Here is a 13,606-nt window from a genome sequence, read left to right as displayed (position 1 = left end):
ACTCTTGCACTCAATTTAGCACCACCCCTCCATATTTATAAAATTCATCATAAATTAAAATTTATCCCAACGCGGGGTCAATTCAGCACAACCCATGTGCACTTATAAAATTTTGCATAAGTTCAAATTTATCCCAACCCGGGGTCAACTTAGCACAACCCATGTGCACTTATAAAATTTTACACAACTTAAAATTTATCCCAACCCAGGATCAATTGGACACGACCCATCTATACTTGTAGAAATTTCCATAAACTAAAATTTATCCCATCCCGGGGTCAATTTAGCACAACATATATGCACTTAAAAAATTTTACACAACTTAAAATTTATCCCAACTCGGGATCAATTGGACACAACCCATGTGTACTTGTAGAAGTTTCCATAAACTAAAATTTATCCCAACCCAGGGTCAATTTAGCAGAACACACGTGCACTTATAAAATTTTATACAAGTTAAATTTTATCCCAACCCAGGATCAATTGGACACAACCCATGTGTAGTTGTAGAAGTTTTTATAAACTAAGATTTACCCCTAACCAGGGTCGATTAAGCACAACCCATGTGCACTTATAAAATTTTATACAAGTTAAAATTTATCCCAACCCGGGACCAAGTTAACACAGTCCATGTTCATTTAGACTTTCCCTACGTAGAAAATTTTATAATTGTAATTTTTTTCAAATTTTATTCCCCTTCCCGGGATCGAATTAGCAGGATACGAGCCTAAAGCAGCAAAATAAAATGCAAGACAAATATAGAGAACGAAAATGCATTTAAAGCATAATGGTATAACCAAACCACGGACTGAATAAACAAAACACCAGTTAAAGTTTTAAAGCCATCAGGCTTAGTTCTACGAAAAATACTGGAATAAAATGAAAGAAATTACAAGCCACAAAGGTGAAATATCTTCATTCTTCGACTTCGGGCTCGGGAGGAGGAGAAGGAGGCAACTTTGGATCATCCTGGGGGAGAGGAAGAGGATAAAGCCCAAGCAAACATCGAAAAATGGATGCGGAAGGAAGAAGTAAAATTGAAGAAAAAGTCTCACAGGATTTATGTATCGTCAGAATCCAAGCCCGAGAAGGTGTCGAAACAAGAACACTTGGCTCGAGCCTTCCGTAACCATAAAAGAAAAGTTAAAGGTGACGTGGAAATAGCTGCGGCTGCTACCTTCCTTTACCAGAAAGCTGGAATCCACACCAAGAGAATCCAGAATGGAGCATTATAACTTTGATTCTTTTGATGGTCTTGCTGATCCAGAAGTGCACCCCAACTACTTTGAGCAGATCTCCAATATGTACGACTATAGCGATTTCACGAGATGTCATTTTTTTGCTTCAACTTTGAAAGTTGGAGCACAGAAGTGGTTCAGACGGATTCCATCCCACAATGTTGATTTATGTGGGGATTTCAGAGAAATATTCTTAAAATGATTCAGGGATAATCGAATGAACGAACTACAAATGTGCCATTTAGAAACAATCTATTAGATGGGCAATGAGTCCTTACTCGAATTCATCAAAAGGTTCAAGGAACCTGTTAACCAACTCTCTTACCTGGAAGACATAGAGGTTGTAAACATTTTTTGAAGAAATCTGCACCCGGTATCTTGTGAAAAATACGTCAAAGATCTGATTCATAAGGAGCCACAGAGCCTAGCTTATGCATATGCCCTGCCCACCAAATTTATATAAGAGAATGACTTCTTTAAATCGATGAAAATGAACAGACGAATCCATGACGATGACGAATCCCCAGAGAGGCGCTCATCCTATATAAAAGATAAAAGATTCAAGGTTGACAGAGAGTCCAATTTATATCTAGCAATCTCACGGAACCCCACCCTGAATGGATATTCAAGACTCCAAAAAAGCGATAGGAAGCAAAGAACAAAGAAGGACCCTAAACCAGAGTCCAAGTGGATACCTCTAAACAGATCCGGGCACACATCATGCGTGAAGTTAAAGGTAAACCTTTTTATTATCCCCCAAAACCCCTACTTGCACCACTTAAGAATAAAGCTTGGGACAAACACTGTGGTGATCATGAGGATCACGGCCACGCGACCGAATATTATTTCTCCTTCAAGATGTTCATCGAAGAATAAATTAAAAAGGGAAATATGAACCAATACCTTCAGAGGAAAACCAATGATAAAGACAAGGCCTCGGGAAGCGGCAAGCATGTGGTTAATTTTTTTTTTGGTGGACCCACATCTCTACCCGGAGCCCAGACGTGGATAATGACGTGATGATGATCCAACCCTTCGAAGATGAGCCAATATACTTCACCTATGCAAACTACGAAGGACTGAATCCGGATCACAACCAGGCCTTGGTAGTGACTCATAATATGGCAGATAATGAGGTAAAAAGAATTTGAGTAGATAATGGTTCTTCTGCCAATATAGTTTTTGAGCACACGCTTAACAGAATGAAGCTTGGCCATTTACGCATTAATCCTTGCCTAGATGACCCCCTCTATGGATTCGTAAATTTAATGATCCTGATCCGGAGCGTGATCTATCTCCCCCTCACTTTCAGAACTACACCCCAGCAGGTCTCCTATATCATGAAATTCTATGTCATAAATGCGGAATCCTCATACAACATGATCATTGGAAGACCCACAATTACCTAGCTCCGGGCCATCCCATGAACAATTCATCTGAAACTCATATTCCCCACCCCGGGAGGTATAGGAGAGCTCAAGGGAGACAGAGACGTGGCAGGAAGATGGTATGGATAGGGTTTACTCATGGCAGAAACTGAACCAGAAAATAGAAAAAATGTAATGTCCCTTCCCAAAGGGCAAAGCAGAAATAAACACCATGAACATCTTAGCAAAATACCTAAATTAGATGTGAATCATAGAGGATTCGAGGTACAGTGTAACCAATGCCGACGCCAAGATCCAGAAGTTCGTGGAAACAAAAGTGAAGACAAAGATTGAGCCGGCCCAACAAACAGTGGAAATAGAAATTGAGCTCGGGAACCCAACCCGGATAGTAAGAATTGGCCAATGCCCAGAAACGGCTTTCCAAAAAGAACTCGTCGAGCTGCTGAAAGAATATGCATATATGTTCGCATGGACCCTGGAAGACATGTCTGGGATCGATATGTCAGTCACGATCCATAGCCTAGATGTTGATCCAAAACAAAGACCTATAAAGCAAAACGAGAAATTTTTCCCAGGAGCGTTAGCAGGAAATTGATGAAAAGATAGAGAAGCTACTCAAGGCTATCATCATCTGCGAGATCAAATATTCGGATTTCTCGCCAATGTCATGGTGGTCAAAAAGCCTAGCAGAAAGTGGAGAATGTGAGTGGATTATACGAGTCTGAACTCGGTATGCCCCAAGGATTCATATCCCATCCCCCATATCGATCAGTTAATTGATGCGACCTCGGGCCACGTAATGTTAAGCTTCATGGATGCCTTATCCGGGTATGATCAGGTGAAAATGAACACAACCGACATTGCAAAGATTGCATTCATAACCCATCGAGTGGTTTATGCCTTCGTCATGATGCACTTCAGACTCATCAACACATAGGCCATATATCAAAAGATGATGAACACTATCTTTAAGGATCATCTAGAAAGAAACATAGTCTTATGTCGATGACATGATCTCCAAATCCTCCCTGATCCCGGATCATATTGAGGACCTCAAAGAATGCTTCGACAACCTAAGAAAATACAACATGAAGCTGAATCCGTAGAAATGCACTTTCGGATTCCCGTCCGGGAAATTCCTCAGCTTCCCTGTGAGTGAGCGAGGGATCGAAGCGAATCTAGAAAAGATAAGTACCATAATAGAGATGAAGATACCACGAAACCAGTAAGATATTCAAAAACTAGCAGGGTGCCTAGCAGCTCTCCGCAGGTTTATCCCAAAACTTGCAGAGAGATGTCTTTCTTTCTTTGAGTTACTAAAACCAGCTCTGAACAAGAAGCTGATAGATTGGAATCTAGAGTTCGGCATTTGAAGAAGTTAAGCAACACTTGATGAACCCCCAGTTCTATCAAAAGCACAGCCCGAGGAACCACTCCCTCTTTACACCGCAGCTGGCCCGGGAGCTATTTCTTCTTATCTTATTTGGGAAGAAAAAGGAGTCCAGAGCCCTGTTTACTATGTCAGTCAAGTCCTCAAGGATGTAGAAACCCGGTACCCAAACTTGGAAAAATTTGCATTAGCCCTAGTACACTCAAGCGCGAAGCTAAGACAATATTTCCAGGGCCGAGAAATGAAAGTCATCATTGATCAGCAACTCCGGAAAATCCTTCACAAGCCAGATGCGTCTGAGAGGGTGGTCAACTAACCAATTGAGCTAAGCCAGTTCAACATTAAGTTCGTGCCTCGAACTGCGATAAAGGCTCAGGCACTGGCTTAGTTTATCATGCAATGCACATTTCCGGAAATGTCGATTACCCGACCATGCCGAATCATCCTTGTGGTTGAAGACCCAAGTAAGAAAGCATGGAAATTGAATATTGCCAGATCGACAACAGCTGATCGATCCGTGGTGGGTTTCATCCTTATAAGTCCAGAAGGTTTTACCATCCAACAGGCAATAACCTTCTTCTTCAGAGCAACAAGCAATCAGGATATGTACGAAGCACTGCTTTCTGGACTCAGACTAGCAAAATCTCTCGGGGTACCAAATCTTATCATCAACAGTGCTTCCCAAATTTTGGTAAAGTAGACGAATGGAGAATGCATTGCCAAAGACAAGAAGCTGGCACAGTATCAAGCAATCATGAGTAGTATCCTGGAGACCATCCCAGATACATCCATCCTGCAGATCAACAGGGAAGAAAACTTCAAAGAAGATGAGCTATCCAAGCTTGTACATAATACCTCGAATTTGATCAGTTCGGTCTACTTTAAAGAGCTCCAAACTCCAATCATCGAGAGGGCCGAAATCTTATGCATCAGCAGCACAGATAATTGGATGACTCCTTTTACAGCTTACTTGAAAGATGGGACTCTGCCGAAAGACCAAAACAAAGCCTGATACCTCAAGCATAAAGCTGCCCATTTCTTCCTTGAAGACAATCAACTATGCAGACGAACTTTTTCAGCACCAACCCTCAAGTGTGTCGATCCAGATGAAGCCGATTACTGTCTCCAAGCGGTCCAAGAAGGAATATTTGGGGATCACCTAAAAACAAAGACTCTAGCCTACAAAGTCATCAGGCAGGAATAATATTGGCCAACAATCCACGTGGATGTGGTGGCCTATGTGAAGAAATGTAACAATTGTTAGAAATTCAGGAACGTACCAAATCAGAGCCTGAGCCTCCCATTATCAGTACTCTCCCCGGTGCCATTTGCTATTTGGGGCATTGATATCATGGGTCCTTTTCCCAAGGAAATGGGAGATTTACGCTACGTCCTAATAACAATCGACTACATGACCAAATGGGCAGAGGAAAAGGCTATGTGAACGATTAATCAGCAGGATTGCATAAAATTCATGGATTCCATCATGATGAGATTCGGGATCCCGGTGGTTTTTGTTTCGGATTATGGACCACAGTTCGTAGGCTCAGATTTTGAAGCATACCTAAAAGAGCTCGACATCAAACATAAAAGAGCTTTTATGGCACACCAATAAGGAAATAGACAAGTGGAAGTAAGAAACATAATTATACCTAACCACTCCTAGGACGAGCACCGGGGAGATTTCCTTTAAGCTTACCTACGCTACTAAAGCTCGGCTCCCAGTTTAAGCCGGGTGCCCCTCCCACTGGATTGTTAACTTCGAAGAAGTCTCAAATATTGAAGGGCTGCAGACCAATTTGGAGCTTTTAGATGAAGTGAGGGACCGAGCGGTTCAAAAGATGGAAATAAAAAAGAAGCTCCACTTCGGCAAGAAAGCAAAAATCAGAGAATATGAAGTGGGGGCATTATCCTTCGGGACACGGAGGCTTCAGATCCGATAAATCAAGGCAAATTCCAGTCAAATTGGGAAGGTCCATATAAAGTAAAAGAAGTCTTGCACCCGGGGACATACAAGTTGAGCTATCTTAATGATACCGTGGTCCCAAACACTTGGCACAGAGCCCGGCTGAGGACATTCTACCAATAAGAAAAGGTGCACATTCCGGAGTCATCTCTCTACTAGAATTGTAATGCTTTTGTTACCAAACTAAGTAATGCAAATATTTTTCTTTCTATCCTGGAATGTAATCATCGTTCAATTATAATAGTATGTTATGTTTTAAGCATCCCATAGCTTAAAATTTAATGATTTCAGTTTTAGTCTATATGAGTATTATCACAAAATGCATGTTCACTCTTGCACTCAATTTAGCACAACCCATGCACACTTATAAAATTTATCACAAATTAAAATTTATCCGAACACGGGGTCAATTCAGCACAATCCATTTGCACTTATAAAATTTTGCATACATTGTAATTTATCCCAACCCGGGGTCAACTTAGCTCAACCCATGTGCACTTATAAAATTTTACTCAACTTAAAATTTATCCTAACCCAGGATCAATTGGACACAACCCATGTGTACTTGTAGAAGTTTCCATAAACTAAAATTTATAGCAACCCGGGGTCAATTTAGCATAACACATATGCACTTACAAAATTTTACACAACTTAAAATTTATCCCAACTCGGGATCAATTGGACACAACCCATATGTACTTGTGGAAGTTTCCAAATACTAAAACTTATCCCAACCCGGGGTCAATTTAGCACAACACACGTGCACTTATAAAATTTTATACAAGTTAAATTTTATCCCAACTCGGGATCAATTGGACACAACCCATGTGTACTTGTAGAAGTTTTTATAAACTAAAATTTACCCATAACCAGGGTCGATTAAGCACAACCCATGTCCATTTATAAAATTTTATACAAGTTAAAATTTATCCCAACCTGGGACCAAGTTAACACAGTCCATGTGCATTTAGACTTTCCCTACGTAGAAAATTTTATAATTGTAATTTTTTTCAAATTTTATTCCTCGTCCTGGGGTCGAATTAGCATGATACGAGCCTAAAGCAGCATAATAAAATGCAAGGTAAATACAGAAAATGAAAATGCATTTAAAGCATAATGGGATAAATAAACCACAGACTGAATAAACAAACCATCAGTTAAAGTTTTAAAGCCATCAGACTTAGTTCTATGAAAAACACTAGAATAAAATGAAAGAAATTACAAGCCAGAAAGGTTAAATATCTTCATTCTTCAACTTCGGGCTCGGGAGGAGGAGAAGGAGGCAACTCTGGATCATCCTGGGGGAGAGGAGGCTGTTGTGCAAGAGGCTCCACAATAAATATAGGAGCAGAAATCGATGGACCAGCCCTGGTCTCAGCAGCCCGGACGGTATTAGCTTCTTCTTTGAGGCGGGTCTCCTCCTGGATATACCGGTCTAGAAAGCCATCAATTGTACCCCCAGGAACCTCCGCCAGATACCGAGAGGCAACCCTTCAGCAAATTTGAATCTTCTCCATTGCCTTCTCGTTTAACTCCTCAAAGTAAGCAGGAGTTACTCGGAAGTGGGCCAGAATCTCATCCGGGGTCGGACGGGAAGCAAGGGCCTCCTTCAACTTCCTATTCTCCTCCCTCATTTCTCGGATAGTAGCCTCAACCCGGTCCTGCTTCTCCCGAAGACCATCAATAATCTTCTTATGAGCATTGTTATCCTTCTCACTAGCCTCCTTAAAAGCTTTCAGCTCCCTATCCAGATTCTCCTCTTCGGTCTTCGATGTCTCCCCAGCATCGGCCTTTACCTTTAGAGTGCAGGAAATCGCCACCAGACCAGCAACCCGGGAGTTATATTGTGACAGAATAAATGCAATAACCAGAAAGAGGCAAAAATAGAAAAAATGCAAGTAAAGTAAAATATTTACAGTAGTGTAAACTAATCGGGATCATGATATAAATGTGATAATAATTTATTAATTCTGATAAAACTATTACAAACTATTTTAATAAATTCTGATGTTCTTGAGAGCTTCTAGGTTACAATAATTCTCGAGATAAGTGTTAATCAAAATAAATACGTATTTTATGTTTATATATTACACAGTTATTTCATCAATTACAAGATATGTTATAAAGATAATTATTATATTTTTATACATATCCTAATCAACAACAACGTTCCTATAATTTAGGAACCGACAAATCAATAGCTCCTAAAGCAATGGGACCGTGTCAATCAATAGATACTGAATTGATCTCAATCTCCTGACTATTCATGTATATCCTGATGTCGATCTACATCCTGACATTAGTGCAAATCCTAACGCCTTATGCTCCAAGAAAGTCCTGACACTCCTTAGCGCATTTTTATCTTGTAGATTACATCATAAGTATATAATACTAGTAATTTTTTTTTGAAAAGTTGATGATCAAGATTAAAAAAAATTAAAAAAATGAAGACACCACTTATTTCATATAACCAAAATGGTCTATGTTCAATAATTTTTTGGATTATTTTAGTTCATTTGTTTTATCGGCCTCTTTACAATAAATTAAAAAAAAATGTCGTTATTTGATTGTTGTGATCATGTTTAACTTCAATGTCATTCTATTAAATAGCTTCCTAAAATTTACAATCCTGGCCCAATCTGCAACGAGGACGGTTCATTGATATCTGATATCTAAGCCGGCCCATTCTAGTACGTTCTCCACTATTCTATACCCTTCAAACTGCTCAATAAATACAAATTTCTCACGTTCTACAATCATTCATTCCTCATAGTCATCTCGTCAGTTCCCCTCTTTCTTTCTAAAAAACTCTTCAAATATCGCTAATTTTAATATAATTGACAACAAAGCAATTCGGTTGTTAAGCCATTTGTTAATTTTTCGTTTATTTATATCAACCACATCGCTAGTCTACATAATACTTACCAATATGATTTTTTTAATCAAATGGGTAAGTGATAGCTCAACCTAAATATTTGAAAATTCATATCTTCTAGATGCACGCACTGATAATTACTCAATTCTTGATCATCAGGTCGTATTTATCTAAACAGAGATTTCAAGTCTTGAATATTTCTAAACGCAAAAATTTTACTTTCAATTGATATGCGTTTTTTTCCTTTGTCGAAATTATAGTGTGTAATATATATAAATAAAAATAAATATATATATATATATTTATTTCGAAATTATAATGTATAATATATGTACATATATATATATATATAAATTTTGAATATGATTACAAATTTATTTAATTTTATATTTTTTCTTAATTCGGATATTTCTTAATTAAATTCGATCCTCATATTTATGTTTCCATTTTAGTTATAGAGATGTGAATACACCATGATAAGAGTGCTTTACATCCGTAGATTAGCACTAATTTTTAGCTCAATTTTGTTTGCTTTTTTCCATTAAATGCTCGATTTTGTTTGCTTTTGTCCATTAAATGCACACATCAAATCTTAATTTCTAGTCTTTCCTTTCATCTATAATTTATGGTTGGTTGTAAAAGGGCACTTAATATATTTCTTTAATTAATTTTTATTTTTAGATACATGACTTTTGCTAAAACAATGAAGAAAATGCTCCCCAGAAAATCAAGGTTCACCACTCCAAGGTACGTCATTATTTTCTTTTAGCATCGTAGAAATTATGTTTTTTTTTGTGTTTTAATGGCCTAACTGTAATTTATAGGCAATTAAAAAAGGTGTTTTGCATAGATGGATTTATTTTTCATTTGGTATTAACGTATTTTGTTTCTATTTTGATACGAAAAAAATTAAAATAATATTATGTACAATTGCGCCATTTTGAGGTCCAAAATCATGATGAACAAAAATTTGGTAAAAAGTAGTTTGTGGAGTAACATTAGTGTACCAATTTTTGCTCAGGATGTGTTTATTTTCTTAGTTTCACAATTTTGGTGTGTATCATGTTAAATAAATATACAGTGATATCAATTACATAAATATAAAAATAGAGTCAGTATGAATGTATTTATGAAAACAGAGAGATGGGAAAAAGTATTTATATTTGTAAGGTAAATCTGCAGCCTGGAGTTGAAACAGACTGGGCCTCTGCCACCATTGAGCACCTCATTCACCTGCTCCATGTTCTACAATTACCACAACATGCACTCTCTCAGCTTCGCCTGGTAATATACCTCATTACTTGTTGCTGGGATATTATTGACTCCTGGATTGCTGTGAGTTAACGAGCTTGTGCGCTGCACCTACACACATGATACACACACACACATCTATAAGAAGAACTCATCGGCAACAGACAAAGAACTCCCAATGCTTGGATCAAGCTGAACGCTTCCAAAGTATATACATGATTGAAAAGTTAAAAGGGTTGGATTGTTAGGAAAGTGAAACTACAAAATGGTGCAACATCAGACTAGGAATGTACAAATCTCTGCGTTACCTGCAACTGGGCATTGAAGCTGATTCTTCCAAACAGATTATCACTTCCGAAAGTAGAAGTCCCAATCTCACGTGTAGGTGTAGCTACCACATTTGCTGCACTTTGAAAGCGATGCCCAACTGTTGATGCAGCTACATTCACAAAAGTAGATATATAGTTGTTAGTAATCACAATATCAATATTACAATTAAGGTTTAATCTAATCCTGATCTCAGCCTCGATGGAATTGTCAGAAACATCCGGCGAGATGAGTCGGTAGATCTTCAACCAGTGACCATTTTATCTCCTCAACTTAGTTTTTTACGAGTGGACCTTGACAGCGTGTCAGAGTGGAATACATCCAATTAGGCCATTAGAAAGCTTGTGGAGGATTGTAATACTTCTCTAAGTATAAATAAAAATTCTATGTTGTTTATTATTCTAATGGAATAAATTCTTTTCTCAAAAAAAAGTCTATATATTATCTTGGTTAACATATTTTTATTTTTCAGTTTTAAGTTAGACGATATGTTGTTGAAATCTCTTATTTAATTTTGAAATTGTAACTTTTTCCTCGAATTGCTTGACGATGAATTTTATTGCCTTGGATTCTATGTTTAAGAATTTGATTGTGGAAATTGGCTAGTGTACTGTAGACTTGATAAAATGGGTTTGGATCGGAAAAATTGAACCGAAATACATGAAATCGATATCTCATCCGAGACTCGAATTACATAATCGGATAGTTATCCGAAAACCAAATAAAACCGATTCAAAAATTACCCTCACCCAAAAATTTAACCGAAAATTATCCAAAATACTAGATCTGATTATAAATTGGAATCGATCAAAACCGAATAATATAATATCTGAACCGAATATGATCCGAATTAAGCAAAATGCATACTAAAAAGTATTTTTTGTTTATGATAACATAATTATATAATAATAATTTTTTTCTAAAGTATATTATTTATATTAAAAGTACTACTTTAAATAGAAAGATACTTTTTATGTCTCAAAAATTGAAAAAATGAATAAGTCATGTTCCAAAAATATTCGATCCGCATTTTATCTGGAATTTTGTCCGATTTTAATACCAATTCCTTTAGCTTTTAATTCATCCAAATTAGATGTGAAGCAAATGACATCATTGGAATTCTAATTCAAAGGGAAAGACAAGGAAAAGGACACTAAGTTTTGCAAGGACTGTAAAAAATATTAGACCCTTGGTGGAATTGTCATAACCATCCTAGCCAGAAGAGTCGGTAGATCTGCAACCGATGGTCATTTTATCTCTTGGTGAAATTATGGGGATCATTAAACTGGAATACATACAATTAGGACAGTTAAAAAGTATGCAGAGGATTATGATACTATTGGTCATCTTTATATAAAAAATCTATGTTTTTTATCATCCTAATTGAATAAATCTTTATTTTTTTGATCTTTTGATATGAGTTGTTTTTCATTTTGAGTTTTAAATGGTAAAATTAAATGCATACTTAAATTTCACATTTTTTCATCATTAATGGATCCTCCTAAGAGGTATAACCTTGAAATTGATTGATTTTGTTTTAGTGGTCAATTATTTGACCGTAAAAAGATTTGTAATTGATCACTCATTATTATCATGCAACTATTATTAATAAAATAAAGCTTTCTTCTAATATTAGATATCTCTCCATCTTGTAGGAAAATATGAACACCTTCCTATATTTTACCTTTTTTATTTGAAAATTATCCGTATGTGCTCGTTTTATTGCTGAAAATTATCATCCATGTGATGTCAAAATAAAACTCATTTAAGGATTATGTAGTGTTCCAAAAGGTATTGGATTATGAAGTGTTCCAAAGGTGTAAGTATATAAAATTAAATTTAGTGAGAAACCCATCATCAAAAATGTGTATGAAAATAAGTACTCGGTTAACTTGAATGATGGAGGAGTATTAGAATTATGACTGTTGTATCTGAAATATTAATTAGTTAATTTTAATTTATTGTTGACCGATTATAAAAATAAGTTTAATTTATTATTAGGCTATTGATACGACATGCGCAATTATTTTTAATATTAATTATATAAAAAGTGTTTTATTTTACATTAAAAAAATAATTTTACATCAAATATTATACCTGTCTCTGTCTTTTATCAACCAAACCAATATACGAGACGAGCGAGTTAATCTTATATATTGTAATATATATTTTTTGTAGAATCCAATTAGTGCTACCATCCAATTATTGTTGAAAATTTCCTTCTCCCACTAATTAATTAATAATTAATACATATGAATTCTATAAACCTTTAACACATCCAAGACATAATGATTCTAGTAAAATATATATCATTATTGATAATAAAAAAAGGAATAAGATCAATTACAATAAAGAATAAAACATCAAATATTAAGTTAAATCTTATGTAAGTTGGATGTACATTCATAAATATAATAAACATGTATTTAGATATTTTATCTAAATTCATCATTAATTTATATGCATAGTCTTCCATATGATATTGAAGACTTATAGTGTTATTTAGATACAGTATCTAAAATACATATAGCAAAATCATTCATTAACTATATATGGATACACATGTATATGAAGACTTGTATTGTCATTTACATACACATGTTACGAATCACATATAATTTTTATGATAAACAAAACATATAGCATAATCATTCATTAAGTAAATGGAATAACTAAATGGAATAGGATGGTTAATAGTAAATATGAAATGTCATGTAATTCTTTTTAAGTGAAGTGAGTTATCAACGGCTACGGAAAATAGAATATCAACGACTAATGATATGTTGGGTGACCAACATCTCCTTATATCGAAATGTGGGGCTCTCTACCACTGTCGCGCATATTTATGAGTTTTATACGAATGACATGCTGTGCAACCATGGTATCAGAAGGGGACAACCATTTCTCAGACAGGGACTTGGTAGTGGATAGGGGATTGTTGGGGTGTCCGACATCTCCCCATAAGGAAACATGGGTCTGCCTGCTACACTATAAAGTTATAGTTCCACCTTCTCCATAAATATATGTTTTTGGCATAATGTTAAACGCTAGGATCCTAACATGACAACAGCTCATCAACTACTAAGAAAATTACCCTATCAATGGCTAAAGTAACAATGAGCAATTGACAGTGACTTAACAGAGCATAAATATTAAATCTAACAAAGCCCA

Source organism: Apium graveolens, chromosome 6, assembly GCF_009905375.1.
Source record: "Apium graveolens cultivar Ventura chromosome 6, ASM990537v1, whole genome shotgun sequence".
In the NCBI taxonomy this organism is placed as follows: Eukaryota; Viridiplantae; Streptophyta; class Magnoliopsida; order Apiales; family Apiaceae; genus Apium; species Apium graveolens.
This window is presented reverse-complemented; position numbering follows the sequence as displayed.